At 41.9% G+C, this 12180-nt stretch overlaps 1 protein-coding gene across 2 annotated transcripts in view; it reads left to right on the top strand.

Annotated features, from left to right (window-relative positions):
- Window positions 1-4225: 4225 nt before the first annotated feature.
- LOC110505071 (polycomb group RING finger protein 3) overlaps window positions 4226-12180 on the top strand; it is a 98620-nt gene continuing 90665 nt past the window's right edge. Inside the window, exon 1 of one of the 2 annotated variants that reach the window (XM_036969865.1) lies at window positions 4226-5310. The gene's annotated coding sequence lies outside the window, so the exon portion shown is untranslated. The remainder of the gene's footprint in view (window positions 5311-12180) is intronic. The other variant, XM_021584026.2, reaches the window with a different exon arrangement.

Here is a 12180-nt window from a genome sequence, read left to right as displayed (position 1 = left end):
CATGAGCATGGCCTTATTAAGCAATAAGGCACGAGGGGGTGTGGTATATGGTCAATTTACCATTTTTATTTTTATGAAATTCACTGAGGGGGGTGGTCCACCCCTTCCTCCTCTGACGAGACTCCACTGATAGGCTGTCACATGTGTTGTCACATGGATTTTGTTATGTCTTTGTGTAGGCCACTGGAAGTGGCTAGTCAGGTTAACACAATTGATTAATAGAGGCTTTTCATTCTGGTGCTTGATTACTCATGTTAAGGATGTGTGTAGGACTACCTGTAAACTGTGTACCTATGTTGAAACATACTGAAAAAGCAAATATTCTCTGATAAGGGTTGACCTAATCTCCTGGCATAAGCCCTTAACCACCCTCTAAGCAGTTGGGTCCTTCCAGGAAGAAAGTGCCTTTTGCGTCCCTTTGATATATGAAGTAGAAATTGTGCACCAATATTGCATTTTAAATTCCTGTTATATAAATGAACTTTATTTCAATATAGACCACATGGACAATTTGATAAATGTGATTTTGTTTTGCATAATTACTTGCTGAAGTGCCAAAAATCAGCATTTTGACGTGTCCCTCCTCATGTTTTTCTGACTTCTAGGAAGATTTTAACCCACTTAGTGCAGAAATGTCCCCAAGTTTTTCCATCATTGTAAAGGCCTAGTTACTTTGTTGCTCTGACAGTCATTTTTGAAGATTCATATTTATTTAAAGCGATTAGTGATTAATTTACGTTTGTCCCTCATTTTAAGGTCAACTCTGTTACGTGAACTGAACTGTCATTTTAATATGGTGAAAATGTTCCTTTTTAAATGATTTTTTCTAAAGAAACATTGAATTGTCAAATAGTATCAAAAGAGTATTCTACTCTTTTTGACCATTTTCTGGTGTTATGTGGAGGAAAACTGAGCAGATCAAGCATGGGGCTCCTGAGTGGTGCAGCGATCTAAGGCACTGCATCTCTGTGCAAGAGACACCACTACAATCCCTGGTTCAAATCCAGGCTGTATCACATCGGGCCTTGATTGGGAGTCCCATAGGGCAGTGCCCAGTGTCGTCTGGATTTGGCTGGGGTAGGATGTCATTGTAAATAAGAATTTATTCTTAACTGACTTGCCTAGTTAAATACAGATTACATAACATAGCTATGGTCACAAGACGCAGGCCTCCTAATTGTCCCTAGAATTTCTAAACAAACAGCTGGAGGAAGGGCTTTCTCCTATAGAGCTCCATTTTTATGGAACGGTCTGCCTACCCATGTCAGAGACGCAAACTCGGTCTCAACCTTTAAGTCTTTACTGAAGACTCATCTCTTCAGTGGGTCATATGATTGAGTGTAGTCTGGCCCAGGAGTGGGAAGGTGAACGGAAAGGCTCTGGAGCAACGAACCGCCCTTGCTGTCTCTGCCTGGCCGGTTCCCCTCTTTCCACTGGGATTCTCTGCCTCTAACCCTATTACAGGGGCTGAGTCACTGGCTTACTGGGGCTCTCTCATACCGTCCCTGGGAGGGGTGCGTCACCTGAGTGGGTTGAGTCACTGATGTGATCATCCTGTCTGGGTTGGCGCCCCCCCCCCCCCCCCCTCCTTGGGTTGTGCCGTGGCGGAGATCTTTGTGGGCTGTGATCTCCGTGGGGAGATCTTTGTGGGTTGTCTCGGGATGGTAAGTTGGTGGTTGAAGATATCCCTCTAGTGGTGTGGGGGGTGTGCTTTGGCAAAGTGGGTGGGGTTATATCCTTCCTGTTTGGCCCTGTCCGGGGGTGTCCTCGGATGGGGCCACGGTGTCTCCTGACCCCTCCTGTCTCAGCCTCCAGTATTTATGCTGCAGTAGTTTATGTGTCGGGGGGCTAGGGTCAGTTTGTTATATCTGGAGTACTTCTCCTGTCCTTTTCGGTGTCCTGTGTGAATTTAAGTGTGATCTCTCTAATTCTCTCTTTCTCTCTTTTTTTCTCTCTCTCGGAGGACCTGAGCCCTAGGACCATGCCTCAGGACTACCTGACATGATGACTCCTTGCTGTCCCCAGTCCACCTGGCCATGCTGCTGCTCCAGTTTCAACTGTTCTGCCATGCTGGTCATTTATAAACATTTGAACATCTTGGCCATGTTCTGTTATAATCTCCACCCGGCACAGCCAGAAGAGGACTGGCCACCCCACATAGCCTGGTTCCTCTCTAGGTTTCTTCCTAGGTTTTGGCCTTTCTAGGGAGTTTTTCCTAGCCACCGTGCTTCTACACCTGCATTGCTTGCTGTTTGGGGTTTTAGGCTGGGTTTCTGTACAGCACTTTGAGATATCAGCTGATGTACGAAGGGCTATATAAATACATTTGATTTGATTTGATAACACATCAACCATAGATAGGCTACAAATGTTTTAATAATTGCTATTTTTTGTGAAGCTTGCATTCATTTGCTCCTCCCTGTTGCTCACAACATTCCATTACCCCGTCACAATGGGAGTATGACTGATTTAAGATGAAAACTCCAACCCTGTTACAATCAACCCGGTTACTTTAATTGCCACCTTTTATAGTAATTTTTCTTAATTGAACCTCTGGAGATGTGAAAACATGTTTTTTATTAACTTGAACACAAGCTCTTTATCATAGAATGTTAAATACAGGTTAAATAATTTGCTTATCTTAACCAAATAGCACTACCCAACTGGCACTCTATTGGTAGAGTGGCATAACGCTATTCTGAGTTATTGTCTGAATTAATACAAATTTGGATTAATATGTTAAACTTGTTGGAGGACTTTTAAAATCTCCCCAAATGAGCCCGGTCCTACTTCGAAACTCAATCCACACTGAACACATCTCAAACTTATTGGAAGTGTGATAACAGGGCGATTTATAAACACCCTATCTTGCAGTAATATTAAATAAATATTGCTATTTTTGTCAACATCATTCTACATCAGGGTACATTTTAGCACAAGTATCCACCTTTTACTTTTGACATCCTAATGTGCTACATCTCAGACATCAATGTATAGTGTTATCATCATCAAATTGACTGAGATGACATACATAACTCCTAATACAGTAGTGGGCTATTAGCAAATAAACTTATTCTGACAACATAGTCCGCAGGTCTTGCCCACAAATTACCCTCGATTTCATTGTGTGTTTTTTGGGGTCATTTCCCAGAATTCTAAAATGTATAGAAATGTATCAAAATTGTGAATTATTTTAAATGAATGGGGCGCTCCCTATAATGTTACCTTTTCGTCGACTCTCGTTCAACCCCCCCTCCCCCTCGACTAATCAGCGCATGCTCAGCAAAGCTCCAAATGGTGTTTCGGCCTGTTTCGGTATTGCCCGTACATTTTCGCCTCTTTGTTTTACCGATAGTGCATTTAACTCGCGTTCAACCCAATATCCAGCGGACTGTACTGTTCTCAAACAGGTTAGTTCGTTTGACTTGAAATATTTCAGGCGTATTAATGCATTAATGCGTCTTTTATTGATTTATGGCTGCGATTTGTATTGTTCTTATTCATTTGTGTCTGTGTCTTTTCCGCTTGGTGGTATGGACATGCCATACGTGTTGTTGTATGTGCCAATGTTGTAGTGTATGGCGGCGCCGGGCCCTGCAGTTAGGCACCGGGATCCTTTTCAAGGAAGAGTGCATTATACCGGAGGGTTTGGATAGCAGCGAAGCACGCTTTTTGTTCTTTAGGAAGGGAGCTCTCGTAGACGCTCACATGTCTCCCATAATATTTGTGTTGTTTGCAGAGACCAATCTTCCCCATTGCCTGGAATGTTCTTGAAAAACCTCCTGTCCTTTTCGGTGTCCTGTGTGAATTTAAGTGTGATCTCTCTAATTCTCTCTTTCTCTCTTTTTTTCTCTCTCTCGGAGGACCTGAGCCCTAGGACCATGCCTCAGGACTACCTGACATGATGACTCCTTGCTGTCCCCAGTCCACCTGGCCATGCTGCTGCTCCAGTTTCAACTGTTCTGCCATGCTGGTCATTTATAAACATTTGAACATCTTGGCCATGTTCTGTTATAATCTCCACCCGGCACAGCCAGAAGAGGACTGGCCACCCCACATAGCCTGGTTCCTCTCTAGGTTTCTTCCTAGGTTTTGGCCTTTCTAGGGAGTTTTTCCTAGCCACCGTGCTTCTACACCTGCATTGCTTGCTGTTTGGGGTTTTAGGCTGGGTTTCTGTACAGCACTTTGAGATATCAGCTGATGTACGAAGGGCTATATAAATACATTTGATTTGATTTGATAACACATCAACCATAGATAGGCTACAAATGTTTTAATAATTGCTATTTTTTGTGAAGCTTGCATTCATTTGCTCCTCCCTGTTGCTCACAACATTCCATTACCCCGTCACAATGGGAGTATGACTGATTTAAGATGAAAACTCCAACCCTGTTACAATCAACCCGGTTACTTTAATTGCCACCTTTTATAGTAATTTTTCTTAATTGAACCTCTGGAGATGTGAAAACATGTTTTTTATTAACTTGAACACAAGCTCTTTATCATAGAATGTTAAATACAGGTTAAATAATTTGCTTATCTTAACCAAATAGCACTACCCAACTGGCACTCTATTGGTAGAGTGGCATAACGCTATTCTGAGTTATTGTCTGAATTAATACAAATTTGGATTAATATGTTAAACTTGTTGGAGGACTTTTAAAATCTCCCCAAATGAGCCCGGTCCTACTTCGAAACTCAATCCACACTGAACACATCTCAAACTTATTGGAAGTGTGATAACAGGGCGATTTATAAACACCCTATCTTGCAGTAATATTAAATAAATATTGCTATTTTTGTCAACATCATTCTACATCAGGGTACATTTTAGCACAAGTATCCACCTTTTACTTTTGACATCCTAATGTGCTACATCTCAGACATCAATGTATAGTGTTATCATCATCAAATTGACTGAGATGACATACATAACTCCTAATACAGTAGTGGGCTATTAGCAAATAAACTTATTCTGACAACATAGTCCGCAGGTCTTGCCCACAAATTACCCTCGATTTCATTGTGTGTTTTTTGGGGTCATTTCCCGGAATTCTAAAATGTATAGAAATGTATCAAAATTGTGAATTATTTTAAATGAATGGGGCGCTCCCTATAATGTTACCTTTTCGTCGACTCTCGTTCAACCCCCCCTCCCCCTCGACTAATCAGCGCATGCTCAGCAAAGCTCCAAATGGTGTTTCGGCCTGTTTCGGTATTGCCCGTACATTTTCGCCTCTTTGTTTTACCGATAGTGCATTTAACTCGCGTTCAACCCAATATCCAGCGGACTGTACTGTTCTCAAACAGGTTAGTTCGTTTGACTTGAAATATTTCAGGCGTATTAATGCATTAATGCGTCTTTTATTGATTTATGGCTGCGATTTGTATTGTTCTTATTCATTTGTGTCTGTGTCTTTTCCGCTTGGTGGTATGGACATGCCATACGTGTTGTTGTATGTGCCAATGTTGTAGTGTATGGCGGCGCCGGGCCCTGCAGTTAGGCACCGGGATCCTTTTCAAGGAAGAGTGCATTATACCGGAGGGTTTGGATAGCAGCGAAGCACGCTTTTTGTTCTTTAGGAAGGGAGCTCTCGTAGACGCTCACATGTCTCCCATAATATTTGTGTTGTTTGCAGAGACCAATCTTCCCCATTGCCTGGAATGTTCTTGAAAAACCATGGTCCAACATTAACGCCTTCGGGTTTCGAAAGTTCGGTGTTAAATGCACGATGGTGTAGTTGTCGCCACATGATTTAATCTAGACAAAAGAAAGTTATTGCTTTTTCGGGGCTATTACGGCCCCGTCTGACTGTATGGAGCTGTTACATTGTGGGGTTTTGGTGAAGGGTCGAGCCAACAAGTCTCTCTTTTGGTAGATTGATGTCTTGTAATCAGGGACAGCAATATGTAAATTACTCTGTGGGTCATGGCACAATATAGCAATATAAGTGGCTAAGAAGCTAAACATGGGTGGGTTTTCCTGACTTCAGACTATATGGATTCAATGGTTAATGACTTGCATAATAGCACAAGACAGTTTAAAAAGTCAGACAGGAACAAAATTACTGAACTTTTATTGTAGCATTACTTACTTTGCTTTTGAAGTAATAAATATATCTAAACATGAACAGCTTCTTCATTCCTGGTTTGTCTTAAATTGATTGATCAGGGGGAAAAATTGCAGAGAGCCGTTGGCTATTTTCAATATCGTTGGTCATGAAACCTACCTTAGATCAAATTAAGAAGGCTGTTCTTCTCTTCATAACAGCCTTTGCTATGAACAGTCAAATAAATAAATAAAAAACACACCCACTCACACTTTACAAAGAACTAAGGTAGCCATACAAAGATTCCACATGTTGATGGCCCCTTGACAGTGGTGCACCTACTGGCCATTAGGCTACAGCTTTGTGGCAGTCTCTCTATCCATGATGCCATGGCTAGTATGCCCAGCTGTGTATAGAATAGCCCATATGTAAAGCTGCTCTTATACTTGTGGTAACGCTGTAATTAGCCTACTACCACATCGACCTTGTTGTTACATTGTAGTATTTACATTGTAATGTAGTTGAGTTTGTTTTGGTCATAGTACAAGTGTTAGGGCTATCAATAAGTGTTGCTGAAATGCCAAAATACAAACTATTAGGGGAATCTACCAACATTTTGGGGGATTTGGTTCAATTCCATTCAGTTCCATTCCGTACCACCTTCTTTGTCAAGGTGTGTTGATTGTTGTTAATGAGAATCGCTGATCAGTGACCAGCAGAGCAAAACAACAGATGGACAAGACACTAGATATCACCTCTTTGAACCATATCCCACTTTATCCCTTCTTTGAAATTATGTCAGCTTATGCAGACACATGAAAAAGGGAACACACGATGTTGGTTATAGACCTTGTGAATGTACAAATCCTATTCATTTTAAGAACAAGACCAGACCTACTCAACATTCTGCACTATGTGTAGGAGTTTCTCTACACTCTTGAGTGGATTACACCCATAGAGGGAAGTAGGTCCTAACTGTATCAGTTCACTACCCCGACTGTTGCTGTTGTATGCCAACATCCTGAAAAACTGGTTCACACAACCAATTGTGCTAATCCAGTGGTTTTCACTCACTGCACACACACACGCACGCACACGCACACACACACACACACACACACACACACACACACACAGACTAAGATTTAGGGAACCAAGATTTAGGGAACCAAGATTTAGGGAACAAATGATCCACTGGCTGTTGCTTTCTGAGTTTGACAGAGGGGGCTAGTTAGCCTGTTGATGCCTACCCAGGCCATGGTATATGGCCTATCATTCATGCATTTAGCAAAATCTCTAAATGCTAGTTAACTGATGGGCACTGGACTGAATCCAGGAACACTTGCCAATTTGAAAGTGGTAATGTGAAGGCTTTGTGAAGCAATTCAAGTAACCCAATCCCAAATCACCCACTATACCCTACGTCCTATATTCTTGTGGATGTCTGAGAGGAGTACATTTTCAGTGTGTCACTTATAACTTATTACCCCGTTATTGCCATGTTATTACCACTTTAGTCTGTGTTGTACTGTAAAGTACTGTCCTAAATTCTGTAAGGATACATTTCAACTGTGTGTTAGATGGGCTTTCAGATGGGCTAAAAAGGGTCAAATGAAGAAGGTTTAGGTTGTGTTCATGAACCGAATAGGCGGTGACTTGCTTATGTAGTGCCACTGCCAACCCTCGTTGTGTAACGGCTGTTAGTTAAGGTTCTATTTTAGGATTTGTTAGTTTACAACTAACTGCCTTTTAGTCTTACGTCTGAATATAGCTTTGTGTGTGATTTCTTTAAACAATGACAAGAGGGCTGCCCAAAGTCATTACAATATTAACACGAGTACACCCCCCCCCCCCCCCCCCCCCCCCCGGCATGTACTTTGCTGATTAAAACAAATTCCATGACAGGAAATACATCAATGTTTTGTACTAGAAGTCATTAAAATTCCTAGTTTTTGATGTGAGGTGAAAGTTGTATTTTTCAAATGTGTTTTTTTTTTGGCTAAATCTCCAAATCGGAGACTGTTGCTGCACCGTCCCCCTTCCTCCTCACGCACAGTGTCACACCTATACCAGCCCCCCCTCCCCCATTCCGACAGTATATATTTTAGTTGAAAAATACAAAATGTACTTTATATCAAGACTCAAAGGTATACATTTGTTGCGATAATGCAAAGGTGACAACAAGCATGCGCTGAGGGATCGCGCCATGAATCCCTGATAGAGCCTAAATGATTTGGGAACGTTATCGAAATCCACGCTGAAGTACAGAGGCAGTGGCACCAGACACATTATGAGAGCATTGTTATAGACTGAACATGTAGCTCCTAAGTGTAAATTACACTATGCTGACAATGTGGACATCCTCTACAAGACACATTTCAAGACACATAGGCCTAAGCCCAGTGTCTCTGAAGAGGGCCTCTAGCTATCTAGCAATGCCATTCAAGGGAAACCCAACTGCTTGACCAAAGTGCACCTTAACCGGAGGAAAGGTTGTATAAAACAATAATAGTTGTTCCTGATCGGTGATAGAGTCTAGTGTAAACAAACGGTGATGGCTGAAACTTTGTTAGCTGAAAAGTTGTTAGCTGTGCTTCTTAGTTAATGAAAGACAACAACATGGCTCAACAGAACCTGAAGGATCCACATTTCCTTGTTTACTCCTTATCTCCTCCTCCTGTCTCACTCCTGTTGCGGTAGTCTGATGCAACTGCTGCTGCTGATGATGATAGGGTTTATTCACAAGCTCCTTGACTATGTGTGTGTTCCTGCGCACTACCCAAGATCAATTTGTCTCAATCTACAGCAGACACTGTCCATTGCATTACCCAGTACCTAAACTGGGCAGGGAATCAGCTAGGGCCTAAACGCACTACACTGTTTGACAAGTGTGATCAATTCTGAGGATTTCCTCATGCTAGTCCATGTCATATTGCGTAAATGTTTCTAGCTGTGTTCTCCCAATCAGACAACTCCACTTCACAAACCAAAATGGTCACACCATTTTCATAACTCATTATTCCGATTTGGCCACTGCATGACACATAACAACACATAAGAAGGCTTTCTGGCATCTCATCACATTAGTGCAGCTTGCTTCACATTTGAACACTTGTTTGGTCTGTCTATCCCTTTTGGCACCAACTCTCATTCATGAGTCAGTTGGGACCATCAGAGAGCATTTAGAAGGGTAGAATAAACAGTGTGTGTGTGTGCACGTGCACTCGTGTGTGTGTGTGTGTGTGTATGTGTGTTTGAAGTGAATCCAATGCATCAGCCACAACAAGAGTGTTCTCCTCCTGGCTGCCTCTGCTGATACAGGCCTCAGTGTCCTACTCCCAGGCTGTCGCCCAGTCTACACTGGACCCAAACACTCCACTGCCCACAGGCTGCCAACAGGGGCTCTTTGTGCCTGTGTGTCTGTGTGTGTGTTTGCATGTGTGTGTGTGTTTGTGTGTGCCCAATTTCAATTGAGAATTTACCCCAGTGTTTTACCCAAAGGCTCAGACTTTTCTGTTTCCATCTATGCCTGCCGGCACCCGTGTCTCACTGGGCCATGACTCCGGCAGACATGCTCTAAGTTGTGGCCAAGGCAAGGCCCTGGGTACTTTTCAGCTTTCATTTACATAACAAAGGCTAACTGTGAACTGTAACACCTTCTCACAAAGCAACAGTCTTGAATGATGGAGAGATTGTTGATCCTGCTCGCCACAACTCTTTAGTGTCACACTCCTGATGGAAACACAATAAAATACTTAATTCTTACTTTAGAATATGGTGGTGGATCTTTGATGTTTTGGGGCTATTTTGCTTCCACTGGTCCTGGGGCCCTTGTTAAGGTCAACAGCATCATGAACTTGACCCAGTACCAGGAACCCCGTCCATTCAGCCAGCGGAGTTTTCTGTCCATCGTGCTGATGGGAAGAAAGAACTCTTAGAGAAAAATAAAAGAGGGTGGGTTTGTTTCATGATTAACAACTCATGGTGTGATTGTATTAAAATACAGGAACTCAATACCTTTTGTTCTCCCGATCTAGAATACCTCACCTTCAAATGCCGACCGCATCACCTTCGAAGAGAATTGTCTTCGGTCGTCGTCACTGCCGTGTGTATTCCCCCCCCAAGCCGACACTGCGTCCACTCTCAAGGAAGTACACTGGACTATGTTCAAACTGGAAACCGCATATTCTGAGGCCGCATTTATTGTAGCTGGGGGACTTTAATAAAGGAGATATGAGGAAAATGCTACCGAAATTCTATCAACACATCTCCTGTTCTACATGTGCAACATGGACCCTGGATCATTGCTACAAGGCCCTCCCCCACCCTCCCTTCAGCAAATGAATGAAGCAAAAGCTCCCATTCTGTTCCTCCCCATTTATAGGCAGAAACTTAAACAGGAAGCTCCCGTGGTAAGGACGATTCAACGTTGGTCTGACCAATCGGAATCTATGCTTCAAGATTGTTTTCATCACGTGGACTGGGGTATGTTTCCGGTCACCTCTGAGAATTGTATCGATGTATACAGTGACTCGGTGATGGGGTTAATCAATACGTGCATAGAGGATGTTGTTCCCACTGCGATGAATAGAACTTATCTAAACCAAAAACCGTGGATAGAGGGTAGAGGTCGACCGATTATGATTTTTCAAAGGCGATACCGATACCGATTATTGGAGGACCAAAAAAAAACGATACCGATTAATCGGCCAATTTTTTTATACATATATTTGTAATAATGACAATTACAACAATACTCAATGAACAATAAACACTTTTATTTTAACTTAATATAATACATAAATAAAATCTATTTAGTCTCAAATAAATAATGAAACATGTTCAATTTGGTTTAAATAACGCAAAAACACAGTGTTGGAGAGGAAATTAAAAGTGCAATATGTTCCTTGTAAGAAAGCTAACATTTCAGTTCCTTGTTCAGAACATGAGAACATATGAACGCTGGCAGTTCCTTTTAACATGAGTCTTCAATATTCCCAGTTAAGATGTTTTAGGTTGTAGTTATTATAGGACTATTTCTCTATTTCTCTCTATACCATTTGTATTTCATATACGTTTGACTATTGGATGTTCTTATAGGCACTATAGTATTGCCAGCCTAATCTTGGGAGTTGATAGGCTTGAAGTCATAAACAGCGCTGTGCTTCAAGCATTGCGAAAAGCTGCTGGCAAACGGAGGAAAGTGCGATTTTGTCACGATCGTTATAATAAGATGCAGCGTGGTATGGTTCCATCCTCTTTATTATGAAGTGAAACTCAAAGAAAATAATAAATGCAATAAAGCGTAAAAACGAAACGTGAAGCTCAAAAGAAGTGCTCGCAGGCAACTATACCAAGACAAGATCCCACAAAGCACAATGGGGAAATGGCTGCCTAAAAATGATCCCCAATCACAGACTACGATAAACAGCTGCCGCTGATTGGGAACCACACCAGGCCAACATAGAAATATAATTGCCTAGATGACCCACCCTAGTCACACCCCGACCTAACCAACATTGAGAATAAAAAGCTCTCTATGGTCAGGGCGTGACAGGTTTGAATGAATGCTTACGAGCCTGCTGCTGCCTACCACCGCTCAGTCAGACTGCTCTATCAAATATCAAATCATTGACTTAATTATAATATAAGAAACACACAGAAATACGAGCCTTAGGTCATTAATATGGTAAAATCTGTAACCGTTCCGTATTTTATCGAACGGGTGGCAACCCTAAGTCTAAATATTGCTGTTACGTTGCACAACCTTCAATGTTATGTCATAATTATGTAAAATTGAGGTAAAATTAATTTTGGTCTTTGTTAGGAAGAAATGGTCTTCACACAGTTCGCAACAAGCCAGGCGACCCAAACTGCTGCATATACCCTGACTCTGCTTACACTGAACGCAACAGAAGTGACACAATTTCAGGCACCACATTGATTATATGCAACACAGGACAAGCTTGTTAAACTATTAATATCGTCAACCATGTGTAGTTAACTAGTGATTACGTTAAGATTGATTGTTTTTTATAAGATAAGTTTAATGCTAGCTAGCAACTTACCATGGCTCCTTGTTGCCTGCACTCGTGTAACAGGTGGTAAGCCTTCCACACAGTCTCCTTGT

This window comes from Oncorhynchus mykiss, chromosome 31 (assembly GCF_013265735.2).
Source record: "Oncorhynchus mykiss isolate Arlee chromosome 31, USDA_OmykA_1.1, whole genome shotgun sequence".
In the NCBI taxonomy this organism is placed as follows: Eukaryota; Metazoa; Chordata; class Actinopteri; order Salmoniformes; family Salmonidae; genus Oncorhynchus; species Oncorhynchus mykiss.
This window is presented reverse-complemented; position numbering and strand designations above follow the sequence as displayed.